Below are 18872 nucleotides of genomic sequence, written 5' to 3' on the forward strand. Positions count from 1 at the left end.
AACCCAATATTTACCCTTACTGTTTTTGTGTGTTAAAATGATTAATCTACTGAATTAATCATGTTTTATAGCTTTTGTTTCAATAAAGTGCCAAGTAAGACCTTTAGGATAGCTTACGGTGATAGTTGTGTTGATCCTGCTGAAAATCAGAAAATTTTGTGCCTAGTAAATTAGTTTTTATAATTCACAGAAACGTGCTTTTGATCCGATTCTTTTTGCTCTGGATTTCTAAACAAATTTCTCAGGTTTTCCTAATTTGGTAGGATTTCTGGAGTTACAGAAGTATTCGAGAGTTATAGATTACTATAGAATGTTCTGTTTTTAACAGATTCTGTTTTCTATGTGTTGTTTGCTTATTTTGATAAATCTATGAGTAGTATCGGAGGGTATGAACCATAGAGAAGTTGGAATACAGTAGATATTACACCAATATGAATTTATAATGAGTTCACAACAGTACCTAAGTGGTGATTTATTTTCTTATACTAACGCAGCTTACGAGTTTTCTATTGAGTTTTGTGTTGTGAAGTTCTCAAGTTTTGGGTAAAGATCCGATGGACTATGGAATAAGGAGTGGCAAGAGCCTAAGCTTGGGAATGCCCAAGGTACCCCAAGGTAATATTTAAGGACAACCAAGAGCCTAAGCTTGGGGATGCCCCGGATGGCATCCCCTCTTTCGTCTTCGTCTATCGGTAACTTTACATGGAGCTATATTTTTATTCACCACATGATATGTGTTTTGCCTGGAGTGTCATTTTATTTTATTTTGTTTTTCTTGCTGTTTGAATAAAATCCCAAGATCTGAAATTCTTAAATTTTAGAGAGTCTTCACATAGTTACATAATTATTCGACTACTCATTGATCTTCACTTATATCTTTTGGAGTAGTTTGTCATTTGCTGTAGTGCTTCACTTATATCTTTTTAGAGCATGGCGGTGGTTTTATTTTGAAGAAATAGATGGACTCTCATGCTTCACTTATATTATTTTGAGAGTCTTTAGAACAACATGGTAATTTGCTTTGGTTATGAAACTAGTCCTAATATGATGGGTATCCAAGAGGGATATAATAAAAACATTCATATAAAGTGCATTGAATACTATGAGAAGTTTGATTCCTTATGATTGTTTGAGATATGAAGATGGTGATATTAGAGTCATGCTAGTAGAGTAGTTGTGAATTTGAGAGATACTTCTGTTAAAGTTTGTGATTCCCGTAGCATGCACGTATGGTGAACCGTTATGTGATGAAGTTGGAGCATGATTTATTTATTGATTGTCTTCCTTATGAGTGGCGGTCCGGGACGAGCGATGGTCTTTTCCTACCAATCTATCCCCCTAGGAGCATGCGCATAGTACTTCGTTTTGATAACTAATAGATTTTTGCAATAAGTAAATGAGTTCTTTATGACTAATGTTGAGTCCATGGATTATACGGACTCTCACCCTTCCACCATTGCTAGCCTCGCTAGTACCGCACAACTTTCGCCGGTACCATACACCCACCATATACCTTCCTCAAAGCAGCCACCATACCTACCTATTATGGCATTTCCATAGCCATTCCGAGATATATTGCCATGCAACTTTCCACCGTTCCGTTTATTATGACGCGCTCCATCATTGTCATATTGCTTTGCATCATCATGTAGTTGACATCGTATTTGTGGCAAAGCCACTGTTCATAATTTTTCATACATGTCACTCATGAATCATTGCACATCCCGGTATACCGCCGGAGGCATTCTTATAGAGTCATATTTTGTTCTAAGCATCGAGTTGTAATTCTTGAGTTGTAAGTAAATAAAAGTGTGATGATCTTCATTATTAGAGCATTGTCCCACTGAGGAAAGGATGATGGAGACTATGATTCCCCCACAAGTTGGGATGAGACTCTGGACGAAAAAGAAAAAAAGAGGCCATAAAAAATGAGAAAGGCCCAAATAAAAAAATGAGAGAAAAAGAGAGAAGGGGCAATGCTACTATCCTTTTACCACACTTGTGCTTCAAAGTAGCACCATGATCTTCATGATAGGAAGTCTCCTATGTTGTCACTTTCATATACTAGTGGGAATTTTTCATTATAGAACTTGGCTTGTATATTCCAATGATGGGCTTCCTCAAAATCCCTTAGGTCTTCATGAGCAAGCGAGTTGGATGCACACCCACTTATTTTCTTTTTGAGCTTTCATACACTTATAGCTCTAGTGCATCCGTTGCATGGCAATCCCTACTCACTCACATTGATATCTATTGATGGGCAACTTCATAGCCCGTTGATACGCCTAGTTGATGTGAGACTATCTTATCCCTTTTTGTCTTCTCCACAACCACCATTCTATTCCACCTATAGTGCTATGTCCATGGCTCACGCTCATGTATTGCGTGAAGATTGAAAAAGTTTGAGAACATCAAAAGTATGAAACAATTGCATGGCTTGTCATCGGGGTTGTGCATGATTTAAATATTTTGTGTCATGAAGATAGAGCATAGCCAGACTATATCATTTTGTAGGGATAGCTTGCTTTGGCCATGTTATTTTGAGAAGACATGATTGCTTTGTTAGTATGCTTGAAGTATTATTGTTTTCATGTCAATATTAAACTTTTGTTTTGAATCTTATGGATCTGAATATTCTTGCCACAATAAAGAAGATTACATTGATAAATATGTTAGGTAGCATTCCACATAAAAAAAATTCTATTTTTATCATTTACCTACTCGAGGATGAGCAGGAATTAAGCTTGGGGATGCTTGATACGTCTTCAGCGTATCTATAATTTTTTATTGTTCCATGCTATTATATTATCCATCTTGGATGTTTTATATGCTGTTTTATATGATTTTTGGGACTAACCTATTAACCTAGAGCCCAGTGCCAGTTTTTGTTTTTTCCTTGTTTTTGATTTTTACAGAAAAGGAATACCAAACGGAGTCCAATTGACGTGCCAATTTTCGATGATTTTTTATGGACCAAAAGAAGCCCCCGGAGTAAAAGAGTTGGGCCAGAAGAGTCCCGAGCCATCCACGAGGGTGGAGGACACACCATACCCCCTGGGCACGCCCCCCTATCTCGTGGATGACTCGGAGACCCCCCTGACGTGAGACCGACGCCAAAAATTCTTATAAATACAGAAACCCCCAGAAAGAAACCGATATCGGGAGTTCCGCCACCGCAAGCCTATGTAGCCGCCAAAAACCAATCGGGACCCTGTTCCGGCACCCTGCCGGAGGGGGGATTCATCACCGGTGGCCATCTTCATCATCCCGGCACTCTCCATGACAAGGAGGGAGTAGTTCACCCTCGGGGCTGAGGGTATGTACCAGTAGCTATGTGTTTGATATCTCTCTCTTGTGTTCTTGATTTGGCACGATCTTGATATACCGCGAGCTTTGCTATTATAGTTGGATCTTATGATGTTTCTCCCCCTCTATCTCCTTGTGATGAATTGAGTTTTCCCTTTGAAGTTATCTTATCGGATTGAGTCTTTAAGGATTTGAGAACACTTGATGTATGTCTTGCGTGGGATACCCATGGTGACAATGGGGTATTCTATTGATCCACTTGATGTATGTTTTGGTGATCAACTTGCGGGTTCCGTGACCTTGGGAATCTATGCATAGGGGTTGGCACACGTTTTCGTCTTGACTCTCCGGTAGAAACTTTGGGGCACTCTTTGAAGTTCTTTGTGGTGGTTGAATAGATGAATCTGAGATTGTGTGATGCATATCGTATAATCATACCCATGGATACTTGAGGTGACATTGGAGTATCTAGGTGACATTAGGGTTTTGGTTGGTATGTGTCTTAAGGTGTTATTTTACTATGAACTCTCGGGCTGTTTGTGACACTTATAGGAATAGCCCAACGAATTGATCGGAAAGAATAACTTTGAGGTGGTTTCGTACCCTACAATAATCTCTTCGTTTGTTCTCCGCTATTAGTGACTTTGGAGTGATTCTTTGTTGCATGTTGAGGGATTGTTATATGATCTAATTATGTTATCATTGTTGAGAGAACTTGCACTAGTGAAAGTATGAACCCTAGGCTTTGCTTCAAAGCATTGCAATACCGTTTCTGCTCACTTATATTACTTGTTAACTTGCTGTTTTTATAATTTCAGATTACAAAAACCGATATCTACCATCCATATTGCACTTGTATCACCATCTCTTCGCCTAACTAGTGCACCGATACAATTTACCATTGTATTGGATGTCTTGGGGACACAAGAGACTCTTTGTTATTTGGTTGTAGGGTTGTTTGAGAGAGACCGTCTTCATCCTACGCCTCCCACGGATTGATAAACCTTAGGTCATCCACTTGAGGGAAATTTGCTACTGTCCTACAAACCTCTGCACTTGGAGGCCCAACAACGTCTACAAGAAGAAGGTTGTGTAGTAGACATCATAACCTCGCCACCCTTCGCGTCGCCGTCCTTGCTGCCTTCGACCTCGTCATCGGAGGGGAGCGCGATAACCTCGCCACCCTCCGCACCGGCAAAGATCGCCCGCTCCGCCTCCACGAGCTCCGGGTGCTGCCGGCGGAGCTCTTGCATGTAGGTCTCGTCGGCGGCCTCGGCCTCGAGGCGCTCCCACGCCGCACGGTCCTCCCGCGCCATAGCCGAGCTCACCACCTTGGCTCCGGCGGAACGAGGTCGACCGGACGTGTGCCGAAGGGGAAATTGAACCTAGCCGTTGCGCCTTGGTAGTGGACCTGCCAGCGGTCGTACTCCATGGCCGCGAGCTCGGCCGTGTGGAGACTACCGAGCCACCGGTGGGTGTGGGTCTCCCGATCTGTAATCTCGGCGACCCACATCCCCTACTGCAGCTGCCGGACCCCAAGGTAGGACCTCATCGGCTGTTGGGTCCGAGGAAGGACAGGGAAGTCCTCGAACCGGCATAGGGGCGCGGCAGCGGGCGGATCAGGGGACCGGCAACGGCGGATCGAGCCCGCGGAGGACGACGGGGACACCCTGGGCGGCCACCTCGTCGGCATCGGGCGAAAAGGCCATGATAAAACCTCTTTTTTCCATTGGCTCCTCGAGCTCCACGGCACACAGGCAGAGGTTGAGGATGGAGGCGTCGGCGATGACGGTGACCTACCAATGGTTTAGGGGGTGGTGTCTGTCTGTGTGAGCGGAGGTTTTGGGGACTGTGTGGTGTGTGTGGAGGGGGGGAAAGGTGGTGTTGGAGGAAATATTGTGGCAACTGAAAATTTTACTAGGCGGGAGTTACAAGGCGGGGCTACTGAAAATTTGGATCAAGGGCGAGCAGATATTTTTTAGATTGCGAGAGATGAAGAGGCGGGAGTAAAATGCTGGGGCTACTGAAAATTTGAATCAAGGGACTGAAGCGGGAGTAACAGACATTGCACACGGTCCGCACATACTAATCGTGTGCTATCAAACATTAAAACCTTCCAGGCGGTAGATATTTTAGAGATTACGAGCCAGTAATATTTTCGAGATTGCAAGGGATGCAGAGGCGGGAGTATTTGGAGAGCGAGCTAGTGTGCTTGACACACCGGCTGTGGACTGTAGCCGACGCACCTTCTCACGTAAGCCATAGGCGTACTACACACCGACGGTGCTCCAGGATATTTTGTACTGCATCTCACACGGTTGGGGATAATAAACTGTGTGGTATCTACTTGATTTTCCATCTTGATTTGAATTACATAATGGGGTCACAGCGGCAATGGGCGGTGTTTGAATTGCTAGACCTTTTATCGCTTATGTCCATGGATTTATGCTTATGTCCCATACAAGAAATGGGGATGAATTTTGAACACCACGGCACCTTTGGGGATGAAACGATATCCGTTGCATCTTATTGCTTTCAAAAAATTTCTAGTGTCAACATAGAACAACAGGAGTGTTGTGTTAAGTTTTGGAATTTTTCGGGGTTCGTTTGGACATTTTTATACATTAACTGGGTTTTCTAGGCATTTTATGTGCATAATTCAAATTTGAAATACATGCACATGCTCTAGTGCATATAAATTGGTTGAAAAATCAAATCTGTGTCCTTGGGTGCATGCTTACACTACTAGGGAAAAGCTTAGCAGCAGTGCGGGTTTTATGCCTATCAGTAGCGCCTGTCGTCCCACGCTACTGCTATACATGGATAGCAGTAGCGCGCTTTGGTGAAGAGCGCTGCTGATAATATCTGCAGCGCTTTTTACATGGAAGCGCTACTGGTAAGGCGGCGCTACTGCTAACTTTCTTCCCCTCGCTACTACTAGTTTTATTAGTTTTTTTCTGCATATTTGTTTTGTATTTGAATAGGCTTTATACAATAATCTTTAGCATATCATACACATACAAATGTAATCATAGCATATACATACAACTAGTCTCAACAAATCATGTCATCATCATAATCATCATCCAACACAAAGTGGTCTCTCGTCATCATCTCGAAAATAGCGATACAAGTCTCGATTACTTGCAACTACATCGTCATCCATCTAAACAATGATATACGCGAGAAGAGCTCTCACTTTGAGTGAGAGCGGAACTATGCAGTACACGAGTTCATATCCCTCTCTCGCATTAGCGTGAACCTAAACTAACTACTGCCTGTCGCTCGGAAACCGAAAACCGGTACACCTGGGCCTGACACTCCGTCCACTCGTCGTATATATACTCCTGGCGTAGCACTTCTTCGCCATCGATGATCTAGGCACCTGCATCGTCACATGAGTCGATGATATGCAACATATATAGTTGAGCAACAGAAAGAGACAGACTTGGCAAAAATAGAAGCAACATATCATAAGCATAAATAACAAAGTTGATCGTACCCAAAATGCCCTAACTAGAGTGATCGTCGCTAGTCGAGGAGGACGGTTTAATTACATCACAAATAAAGTTTCATCGTGCATAACTCAAAGTTTCATCATACAGAAAGTATGGACTAAACGGACACATTGTCATATATCGACAATCACTCCAACATGTCGTGCCATCCATCCAAGTCAGGGAGATAGTCCCCGAGCCTAGTGAAAGGCTTCAGGTCGAGACGCTGAGAGGCTACCCATGTTCAGACGTCTTCCCGCGACATTTGTCCTTCTTCGTAGAACATCCCTGTTTTTCTGACGACCTCCTTCATGATGATTTGGGCAAGTTCGCGCTGGATGTGATAGAACTCGGCTCAAAGTCGATGATCCTCGATATCTCCTACGTTCTTTGCCCATTGCAGAATATGGGCATCGCCAGATGTAGGTGACATGCGAAGGTTCTAGTGACCCCGTCTGTACTTCAGCATGTGGTGTAGGACATAGAATCCATCATTAAGAGAACCACTCGGTTGCTGGATGCAGCAGAAGTCGGTCTTATGGACGAAGGCGAGCCTGCGGCCCCTTCTCTTCTTGTCCTGGACCTCTCCACCCCGTGCTTCGTAGTAAAACATAGCACTGTCGAGAACATCCTTGATGTGGGTGTAATCCTTTTTGTTAATGTTCTTCGACGAGTCCAAGTAAAGAGTGTGGGAGTATCGGGGGTAGAGGATGATGAGGACGGCGCGCCCGCCGCTGCGCAAAATAAGTACACCTCAAATTAATTAGCCTCCACCGTGCAAATGAATGATTGAAATCGAAGGAAGGATATCTGCGCGGATGACTTACAGGGGATGATAAGGCACGAGAATCGCCTCCTTGTCCTTATTGGCGAGCATGAAATTGACGATGTATTCCCTCGCGTATTCACGGTGCTTTGCGCAGACTCCCAAGAAGCTCTCGTGCATGAAGTACGGGTCAGCGACACAGATATGAGGTATCTGCTCAACCCGATGATGTAGTTCATGTGCCAGGCATAAAGGCGGACAAACGTAAAATCCAGCTTCTTCACGTGGAACATGTCGAATATGTAATCGAATCAAAGGAAGAACTTATCCGCGGGGAAGAAGTCGAAGTACGACAATTGCGCAGAATGTTAACCACGTAGAGTGGGTATCCTGGATCTTTCGAGGCGATGAGGCCTTTCTCTATCCGCAGCACATCGTCATGAAGACTCCTTAGATCACCGAATCTGGCCCTTAGCGCTGCTGCAGGTAGGATTGGTTGACCGGGGATATGCAATTTATCCGCACCGGTGATATCTATACGGTCTTGAACCCGAGGCTGCTGAGGCGGCTAGATCATAGAATCAGCTTTCTTGCCTTTCCTCGCTCTCTTCCTAGGCTTCTTTGCCGAAAGGTCGTCTATAATACGTTGAGCCTCCGGAGGCGGCAATTCAGGCACCGACTCATGACGCTCAAACCCTGAGTAGGCGCCAGTATAGACATACTGTTGAGTGCCATCGTCATCCTCATCTTCATCCATGGCGACGTCATCAGCGACTAATGGAGCCTCTTCCTTACCCCGTCCGCTATCACCCAACCCGACACCCGACGCTAATTGGGTAGGTGGGGTGTTGATGTTCATACCTTGCTGAGGCTGCGTGCTCGTGGGTGTGCTCCCGGCCGCCTCCAGACGAAGCAGACTCTTTGGCCGCAACAGGACCCACCCATTGCAACAATCACCAAGCCGCCGCGGGGTCTCATCGTCATCCCCCCTAGTAGCAGAGGAGGCAAATTCGCGTGGCCCGGTTTGACACTGGCCACAGAAACCTTGAAGACGTTCGGGGGGATCGGCCGGCTGTGGAACAATGGTTCCTTCGGCTTCATTATCATCGCCTTCCCCACGTCCACCTTTTGGTCGCCGATGGTGTACAATATGGTGCATGGTGTTTCGTCGGCCTGCAAAGAAAAGTCTGCGACGTGAGACATCCGAAAGGCAACGAAAACGGGAGATAATACATTTATTGAAGGGGGGCGGTGTGACAGTACCGTGAGGGCGTCGAGCTCAGCCAAAGACGAAGCACCGCCGAGCACGTCCGGTGCGGGAGCCGGTGCGGGAGCAGGTGCAGGTGCTGGTGCAACGCTAGTCGAGCTGCTCCCCAAGAAGTCAGCAAGGGGAAAGTCCGCTGCATTTTTTTCTAGATTTTGCCTGGTCCAATTGAAAACGGCCGGAACCAAGGAAGTAGACATATCTACAACCATCTATTTTGCGGCAGCTACCGCTGTTGTGACTATCTGAGATGATTTCTTCTCAACCGCAATCTCAACCTTCTTGTCGATGTTTTCTTCGGTTAACCTCTGTCTTTCCTTTCTCTCCTCCTTGGTCTCACTGTAGTACTTCTTCCACGTGGCGCCGTCTCCGACACCGTGCACGCGTCCATACGACGGTCGAGTATCCATATGTTCAACGCCCGGTTGAATGGAGTGTCCCACTTGGGCCTCGCCAACGCCTCAGATGGCGAGTCGCTTTCAGCCGCAATCCTGTGCTGCTCTCTCTGCAAAAGGCACAAGGATCGTTTACAAATATGACTAACGTGTAGTCGAATTGATCAAAAACTAAAATTACCAGCAGTCTAATGAACTCCATCGTGACCGCGTTCGTCTCAAAAACCTTCTTCACTGGGTCCCAACGGTGCCGGGCCCTGAGGACGTCACGCTCCTGCGGGACGGTGAACTCCGCCAAGGGGTCTGGGATGCCCAGACTTGCGGCTTCCGCGTCCTCCTTGGCCCATATGGACCTCTTCCGCCGTAACCACGACTTCCGAGGTGGTGGCACCCAATGTTCCTCTGTTGAAGCCCCTTCATGTACTTTGACTTTTTTTGGCATCTTCGGCCTCGCAAGCCGCCTTGAATATTTCAAATTGCTCTGCCGTGATTGTCGGATTATCCTTTACAATCTCGGAGTAGGGTTCCTTTTTGTCGATCTTTGCTTTCACCCTTGTTTTCCAGGCGGCCAACGCGTCGCTAAACTTGGACATGGTGTGTTTGTTTATCTTCTTCATTGCCGGGTCCTTATCTGGATCTTTATAATCCTTTTCGTTCCGGCTCGGGAACAAGAATATCTGGTGCAGCTTCTTTAGGAGGTAGGTCCTCATATTATCTATCTTCTGTAGTTTCTCATCGTTGATGGTGGCGGTTGTCCGTATGATGCAGCCTATTTGATTGCCGTAGCACGCGCGCGCTTCCTCGGGCGCGGTTGGCTCAAATTTGTCGTCATCCACCAAAGTGACCACCAGTCTAGTAGTCCTGAGTTTGTTAGGAAGCCGTTGCCTCTTTGCTTTCGGTTCTACACCGGCTCCGCTCCCCGAGGCAGCGCCGGCCTCAGTCTCAGCGCCGGTCTCGATGCCGGTCTGAGTCTCAGTGCCGGTCTCAGTCTCAGCACCGGCCTGCGTGTCGGTCTCAGTCCCCGATGCGACCGGTGGGCCCAGCAACAACATCGGTTGATCGTCGGCAAGGCTCAAAAATTCGTCTGCCGCGAGGTAGACGTCGTCGCAATAACCATAACCATGTCCTTCATCATTGCTAGCCATGTTTCCTACGATTAAATCTAGCCAATTAATTCTAAACCTAATAAAATGAATAATGACATAAAAAGGCCTATGTTTTGCAGGAACGTTGACTCCTTCCCGGTGCGGCAAATCCCGGGCACTCGATATGTCCTAGTTTGTAGCACAAGTCATGCCAAAATTCACGGAAAATTTCGGCATGACCTTTGCTAAAAAGTGGACAAATCGAGAACCTGAAATTTGCCGGAACGGAAATGAATCAACATTCCGGCAAAACATAGGCCACTCAGCTTCATTCCCTGGAAACAACAAAAGGCCACTTGGGCACAATCGAAACATGGGCAAACACAATTGAGGAATTTGCATATATCCTGACCACTTCAAATTTGCATGTCCTAGCGTTTGACACTTCAAGAAAATCTACACAAATCTCATGCTCTCTCAAACTTCAATTCAAAAACCAAATATAGATTATATTTAGTTAACTACTGAACTAAACTTTACTCTAAACTAAACCCTACTGCCCTGTAACACCCCGGATGTAACTTTCCATATTTGTAACTCCAACTCTTGCCATTTTCGGCTATGTGTTATGATATTCCCTTCGTGGTCGGGTTTTGTCTCTCGTTTTACATTTTGTTTTTGGCATGCATCTCATATCATGTCATCATGTGCATCTCATTTGCATACGTGTTCGTCTCATGCATCCGAGCATTTTCCCCGTTGTCCGTTTTGCAATCCAGCACTTCCACATGCACCGGCGCACCCCTCTTGTTTCTTTTCGTGAGCGGGTGTTAAACGTTCTTAGAATGGACCGAGGCTTGCCAAGTGGCCTTGGTATAACACCGGTAGACCACCTGTCAAGTTTCGTTCCATTTGGAGGTCGTTTGGTGCTCCAACGGTTAACCAGGTAACCGCAAAGTCCTTTTGTGTGTTGCAGCAAAACCCCCCTCCAAACAGCCCAACAACCCATCTAAGTCACCTCCATGCGCTCGGTCGTTTGATCACGATCGTGTGGGCGAAAACCGCACTCCATTTGGAGTCTCCTAGCTCCCTCTACCTATATAAACATCCCTTCCCCGAAAATTTCGGATCAAATCCACCCTAACCCTAGCCTTCGTCCTCCGTGCGCCGCCGGACACGTCCGGTCCACGCCGGAAAAAAATCCCGCCGCCGCCCTCGTCCAATCGCCGCCCGCCACATGGCAGCCTCGCGCCCACATCGCTGCCGGCCCGCCGGGGCCCAGGCGGGGCGCTCCCAGCCCGCGCGCCGCCGCCCGTCTCCTCCCCGGGGCCCGTCTCCCGCTGCCGCCGCCACGGGCGCCCGCGCCCGAGAGCCGCGCCACCGCCCTCCGCCGTCCTCCGGTGACCCCGACGCCGCGCCCCGCTCCTCCGACGCCGGCGCCGCCCGCGTGCCCCGTGCTCCTCCCTCCGAGCTCCTCCGCCATGTGACCGTCCCTCCCCCCGAGCCTCTCCACTCCGACCGCCGTCTTCCCCCCTCTCCGGTGAACAGCATCAGCTCCGGCGAGCCCGATCCAGATCTGGGCGAGACGGTTGACTTTCTTCCCTCCCCTCGATTTCTCCAAGTCCTAAAATTTTACATTCTGTTGCATACTTTGACGCATCATAACTCCGTGCAAACTGCTCCGTTTCATGCATGCAATATATCGAAATGTTCCTTACGAGATTCTCTTAAATTTGTTCCATTGTGACATGCTCGATTGAGTTCATCTTGATGCCCAAATCTCTGGTGCAAGAGTGCTATATGATGTTTACTGCTGTTACTTATCAGAACTTGGTGATTTGTTATTTTTGTTGCAATTGATGTGTGCATCTTATGAGCATGAGCTCTACAGGTGTTTTGATCTATGCCATGCCATCTTTACAGAGGTGTATGCCATGTATGTTTGTGATCTATGTGGTGACTAGCACAAGCATGCAAACTAGGCTTCGTGATGTTTCTGTTTTCAGGGACTTCGGATTTTGCAGTCTGTGACTGCTGTTATTTTGTTGCCATGTATCCATGTGTCTACAGAGAGATCCATGCTTATTTTGAGTATGTTCAGTACGGATGTTTTGTAGATATAGTTGTGCCCTATCCATCCATGCCCCTGTTTGCAATTATGGAGTGCCATAGAATGTCTTAATCTTGCTCTACTTTTGCTACAAAATATTTCTGGCAGAATGTTAACATGATATTCAATTTTGCCAAGGTTGTTGTAGTTGATCCATATATGCTATGAACTTTCTCTTGCCATGGATAGCTTTATAAACATTCCATATTATTGTAGGTATGCGTGTTTTGTCATGCATTGCTTTGTGATGAGTGAATCAAGCTCACCAAGATGCCCTTATAATTTCTGTTACTACCATGCTCTGTTTTCTGCTAAGTCTGAAACCTGTTAACAAAACTTGCTACGTTTACATGGGTGCCATCATATCTTCTAATCATTTTTGGCTCATGGTCAGTAAGGGACTTTTGTTCTATGCATTTAGTAGATTCATTCCATGCCTTATTTTGCTATGTTATGTTCTTGTAGTATGTGTTTTGCTTGCTCTAAACATTGCTACCTGATGCTGTTTTAGCCATGTTCAGTATTTTCACCAAGTCTGTGAACCTGATATCTTTTGCACTTTTGCCATGCTTGTTTGAACCTGTTATTGTGTGATCTAGCCGTAGCTCAGTGTTCATCTTTTGTGAAGCATCTCCTGTAGATTACTGCCATATACTTTGTTGCTATGTTGGGGTGCTGTAGCATAGTTACTTGATGTATTCTAAGTGCTATCATGATGTTAATCGCAGAATCGTGTCATTCTTGTTTTGCTTGCCATTTGCAAACCGTGCATCCGTTTCCGGTGATTTTTATATCGATTTTGACCGAAATCATCTCATCGTTCCAGTGGCATACTTGGTTTGCCAAGTTACTGCCTTGTTCATCCTTTTTTTCTTCCGGAGCACGCATATGCATCGCATATCATATCTTGCATATCATATCATGCATGTTTTGCATCATGTTGCTTGTGCATTTCCCGTGATTGATTTTGGTTCCATTGCTTGTGTTCTTGCTGTGGGTAGAGCCGGGAGACGAGTTCGTGAACGAGGAACCTGTTGAGTACGCTTACGAGGATCAAGCTTTCGACAACTCTAAGAACCTTGCAGGCAAGATGACTATACCCTCGAAATCACTTCTATCTTTGCTTTGCTAGTTGTTCGCTCTATTGCTATGTTGCGCTACCTACCACTTGCTATATCATGCCTCCCATATTGCCATGCCAAGCCTCTAATCATCTTTTCCTAGCAAACCGTTGTTTGGCTAAGTTACCGCTTTTGCTCAGCCCTTCTTATAGCGTTACTAGTTGCGGGTGAAGTTGAAGTTGGTTCCATGTTGGAACATGGATATTTTGGAATATCACAATATCTCTTATTTTAATTAATGCATCTATATATTTGGTAAAGGGTGGAAGGCTCGGCCTTATGCCTGGTGTTTTGTTCCACTCTTGCCGCCCTAGTTTCCATCATACCGGTATTATGTTCCTTGAGTTTGCGTTCCTTACGCGGTTGGGTGATTTATGGGACCCCCTTGACAGTTCGCCTTGAATAAAAATCCTCCAGCAAGGCCCAACCTTGGTTTTACCATTTGCCACCTAAGCCTTTTTCCCTTGGGTTTTCGCGAGCCCGAGGGTCATCTTTATGTTAACCACCCCCCCCCCCCGGGGCGAGTGCTCCTTCGAGTATTGGTCCGAACCGACTAGACTGCGGGGCCACCTCGGGGAAACTTGAGGCCTGGTTTTACTCATAGGATGTCTCATCCGTTGTGCCCTGAGAACGAGATATGTGCAGCTCCTATCGGGATTTGTCGGCACATTCGGGCGGCTTTGCTGGTCTTGTTTTACCATTGTCGAAATGTCTTGTAAACCGGGATTCCGAGACTGATCGGGTCTTCCCGGGAGAAGGTTTATCCTTCGTTGACCGTGAGAGCTTATAATGGGCTAAGTTGGGACACCCCTGCAGGGTATTATCTTTCGAAAGCCGTGCCCGCGGTTATGAGGCAGATGGGAATTTGTTAATGTCCGGTTGTAGAGAACTTGTCACTTGACTTAATGAAAATACATCAACCGTGTGTGTAGCCGTGATGGTCTCTTCTCCGCGGAGTCCGGGAAGTGAACACGGTTGGAGTTATGCATGAACGTAAGTAGTTTCAGGATCACTTCTTGATCATTTCTAGCTTCGCGACCGTTGCGTTGCTTCTCTTCTCGCTCTCATTTGCGTATGTTAGCCACCATATATGCTTAGTGCTTGCTGCAGCTCCACCTCATTTCACCATCCTTTCCTATAAGCTTAAATAGTCTTGATCTCGCGGGTGTGAGATTGCTGAGTCCTCGTGACTCACAGATTCTACCAAAACAGTTGCAGGTGCCGATGATGCCAGTGCAGATGATGCAACCGAGCTCAAGTGGGAGTTCGACAAGGAACGTGGTCGTTACTATGTTTCTTTTCCTGATGATCAGTAGTGGAGCCCAGTTGGGACGATCGGGGATCTAGCATTTGGGGTTATCTTATTTTTCATTTGGGTTTTGACCGTAGTCGGTCTATGTGTGGATTTTGGATGATGTATGAATTATTTATGTATTGTGTGAAGTGGCGGTTGTAAGCCAACTCTCGTTATCCCATTCTTGTTCATTACATGGGATTGTGTGGAGATGATCCATCTTGCGACAAAACCACAATGCGGTTATGCCTCTAAGTCGTGCCTCGACACGTGGGAGATATAGCCGCATCGTGGGCATTACATGCCCTAATTAACATCTAGTTAAACAAACTCAATTCAAAAACTAAACCCTACTGAACTAATTAACATCTACATTATCTACTACTTAGCATCTATTATTACCCTAACTAAAAAACATCAACATTATCTACTACTTAACTTTAACATCTATTAACTAAAAAGGATGGGTGGGGGGCTTATAGAGAGGGAAGAGACGGTGGCGGGGAGGTGCTCGGCGACGGAGGTAGGGGCGGTGAGGGCGGGCTCAGGATCGAGACGCGGCAGTCCTGGCGGGCTCGGGGGCGGTGAGGTCGAGGCGGCGGCGGTGAGGTGGAGGGAGGCGACGGTGAGCTCGAGGGCGGCCCGAGAGGCGGCGGCGGTGAGGCTGGGCGGCCTCGGGCGGTGGCCGTGAGGATGAGCGCGGCGTCGACGCCGGCAGGAGACGGCGGCGAAGTGGGGGTGACAGCAAAGTGGGGGAGACGGCGGCGAAGTGGGGCGAGGGATCGATTTGGGGGAGAAGTGGCGGCCGGGAGGAAACTGTTTTTGGTTAAGTCAAACGTAACGGTAGCGCGTTACAGAAAACGCGCTATAGCTAAGTTAGCAATAGCGTGTTTCCGAGAACGCGCTACTGCTACGTCTTCATCATTTTTTCCCTTTTTCATTTATTTTTCCTTACATTTTATATTTTTCCTTTCTCCTTTTTCTATTTCTTTCATTCTTATTTACTTTTCTATTCATTTTTTATTTTATTTTCTTTTCGTTAGCAGTAGCGCTTTACGCGTAAACGCGCTGCTATAAGTGTATTAGCGGTAGCGCGGTTTTTGGAAGATCGCTACTACTATGTGTAGCCCATCGGCTAAGTGATTGGAATTTTAGTAGTAGCGAGTTTTGGGTGAGACGCTCTACTGATATATGTCCATCTGCAGGGCGCTTATTTTGCGCGCGCTACTGCTGTCTAGCAGTAGCGTGCTTTTTTAACAAGCGCTACTACTAAAGTTCTGTGTATAACGTTTTCCCTAATAGTGTTAGGTCCCATGCAAGAAATGGGAATGAATTTCAAACACCTGGGTACTGTTGATTGCCAACAAAACGTTGAGATACCTGGTTTTTAAATTCTAGTAAATCCAAAACTCGTCTGAAATTCATGAAACTTGCCATGCTATCATGGAGTGGCATCAACGTGCCGTGGTAAAAAATTTGTCCCATTTGGGGCAGGTTTGGGTATAAACTTCTCACAAACAAGAGCTTCTCACAACAAGCCTGATGGTTTCGGTAGGGAACGTGCCACCTTTGGGAATGAAATGATATCCGTTGCCTTTTATTGCTTTCAAAGATTTTCTAGTGTCAACATAGAACAACAGGAGTGTTGTGTTAAGTTTTGGAATTTTTCGAGGCTCGTTTGGACATTTTTATACATTAACTGGGTTTTCTAGGCATTTTATGTGCATAGTTCAAATTTGAAATACATGCACATGCTCAAGTGCATATAAATTGGTTGAAAAATCAAATATGTGTCCTTGGGTGCATGCTTAGGTCCCATGCAAGAAACGGGAATGAATTTCAAACAACAGGGCACTGTTGATTGCCGGCAAAACATTGAGATACCTGATTTTTAAATTCTATTAAATCCAAAACTCGTCTGAAATTCATGAAACTTGGCATGGTATCATAGAGCAGCATCAACATGCCGTGGTAAAAAATTTGTCCCATTTGGGGCAGGTTTGGGTATAAGCTTCTCACAAACCAGAGCTTCTCACAACTAGCCTAGTGGTTTCGGTAGGGAACGTGCCACCTTTGGGGATGAAATGATATCCATTGCCTCTTATTGCTTTCAAAACATTTCTAGTGTCAACATAGAACAACAGGAGTGTTGTGTTAAGTTTTGGAATTTTTCGGGGCTCGTTTGGACATTTTAATACATTTACTGGGTTTTCTAGGCATTTTATGTGCATAATTCAAATTTGAAATACATGCACATGCTCTAGTGCATATAAATTGGTTGAAAGATCAAATCTGTGTCCTTGGGTGCATGCTTAGGCCCCATGCAAGAAATGGGAATGAATTTCAAACACCAGGGAATTGTTGATTGCCTGCAAAACGTTGAGATACTTTGTTTTTAAATTCTAGTAAATCCAAAACTCGTCTGAAATTCATGAAACTTGGCATGCTATCATGGAGCGACATCAACATGTCGTGGTAAATTTTTTGTCCCATTTGGGGCAGGTTTGGGTATAAGCTTCTCACAAACCAGAGCTTCTCACAACAAGCCTGGTAGTTTCGGTAGGGAACGTGCCACCTTTGGGGACGAAACGATATCCATTGACTCTTATTGCTTTAAAAAATTTCTAGTGTCAACATAGAACAACAGGAGTGTTGTGTTAAGTTTTGGAATTTTTCGGGGCTCATTTGGACATTTTTATACATTAATTGGGTTTTCTAGGCATTTTATGTGCATAATTCAAATTTTAAATACATGCACATGCTCCAGTGCATATAAATTGGTTGAAAAAACAAATTTGTGTCCTTGGGTGCATGCTTAGGTCCCATGCAAGAAATGGGAATGAATTTCAAACACCAAGGCACTGTTGATTGTCGGCAAAACGTTGAGATACCTGGTTTTTAAATTCTAGTAAATCAAAAACTTGTCTAAAATTCATGAAACTTGGCATGGTACCATGGAGCGGCATCAACATGCCGTGGTAAAAATTTTGTCCCATTTGGGGCAGGTTTGGGTATAAGCTTCTCACAAACCAGAGATTCTCACAACAAGCCTGGTGGTTTCGGTAGGGAATGTGCCACCTTTGGGGACGAAACGATATCCGTTGCCTCTTATTGCTTTCAAAAAATTTCTAGTGTCAACATAGAAAAACAGGAGTGTTGTGTTAAGTTTACGATTTTTTTGGGGCTCGTTTGGACATTTTTATGCATTAACTGGGTTTTCTAGGCATTTTGTGTGCATAATTCAAATTTTAAATACATGCACATGCTCCAGTGCATATAAATTGGTTGAAAAATCAAATCTGTGTCCTTGGGTGCATGCTTAGGTGCCATGCAAGAAATGGGAATGAATTTCAAACACCAGGGCACTGTTGATTGCCAGCAAAACGTTGAGATACTTTGTTTTTAAATTCTAGTGAATCCAAAACTTGTCTGAAACTCATGAAACTTGGCATGCTATTATGGAATGGCACCCGACATGCTGTGGTATTTTTCGTGTCCATTTTGGGAGAAGGCGCACTCGAATAACAGCCAAGGCATTTTGAAAAAATAGCTACCACTTTAATATCTCAAAGGTTTATATAACTCAAACCGTGTGTGTTTTGTTAGCCATTCATGTGATGCCACATGTCTTGGTTTTAATGGCTATAGGAGGTGCCGTGCGGACAACTACTTGACTGAACGGGAGGTGTGCGAGCGCAGTCCGGTGCGCAGGCTCATCGAGAGGCTCACCGGGAAGCAGGCAAGTTGTTCAACGCAGGATTTATGCACCTCTTCAACTCAAACGGTTCAGATTGAATACGGTATGAGCTGTTTAACCGTGCCATGCTTCAGTTAAGCAGTAAAATAGCAGAAAATAAACCAAAAAATATACGTGCTGCCACACGCCCCGTGTGTCCTGCGAGCAGGCGTGAGTTGACGGGACGCATGCGAGCTGTCCGCTGTGCAGGCATACCGGGAGGCGTGCGTGCAGGTGTGCGTATTGACGGGGAGGCGTACGAGTAGCTGTGTGAAATGATGGTAGGAATGGCAAAAGT

The sequence above is a fragment of the Triticum aestivum genome, chromosome 3D, assembly GCF_018294505.1.
Source record: "Triticum aestivum cultivar Chinese Spring chromosome 3D, IWGSC CS RefSeq v2.1, whole genome shotgun sequence".
Taxonomy (NCBI): domain Eukaryota; kingdom Viridiplantae; phylum Streptophyta; class Magnoliopsida; order Poales; family Poaceae; genus Triticum; species Triticum aestivum.